Source organism: Gavialis gangeticus, unplaced genomic scaffold (genome assembly GCF_001723915.1).
Source record: "Gavialis gangeticus isolate Ggan-Ray unplaced genomic scaffold, GavGan_comp1, whole genome shotgun sequence".
Classification (NCBI taxonomy): Eukaryota; Metazoa; Chordata; order Crocodylia; family Gavialidae; genus Gavialis; species Gavialis gangeticus.
Genome location: NW_017729032.1, coordinates 143,097,429 through 143,097,631, shown reverse-complemented (window position 1 = coordinate 143,097,631; position 203 = coordinate 143,097,429). Strand labels below are relative to the sequence as shown.

General features: G+C 48.3%; 1 protein-coding gene across 2 annotated transcripts in view; it reads right to left on the bottom strand.

The window, feature by feature from the left end:
* The window catches only part of UPF3A (UPF3 regulator of nonsense transcripts homolog A (yeast)), a 63,082-nt gene that overhangs the window by 55,372 nt on the left and 7,507 nt on the right, over positions 1-203 (bottom strand). The gene's annotated exons all lie outside the window — the stretch shown is intronic.

Genomic DNA, 203 nt, shown 5'->3' with positions numbered 1-203 from the left:
TGCCTCTTGCCCCATCTCAAACCCCTTTGAGACGGGGCAAAAGGCATGTGCAGGAACACAAAAATGTTCCCCTCACTGCAAACTTGCAGCATGGAGAGAAAATTAGACCCTTGGGGGGTCTAAAAAAAATGAAGTTTAAAAAAGTGGGGCAGGCTCTAAAAAGGCTGAGGCAACTGGAGGCTGGGTCCTCCACAAAGACATTC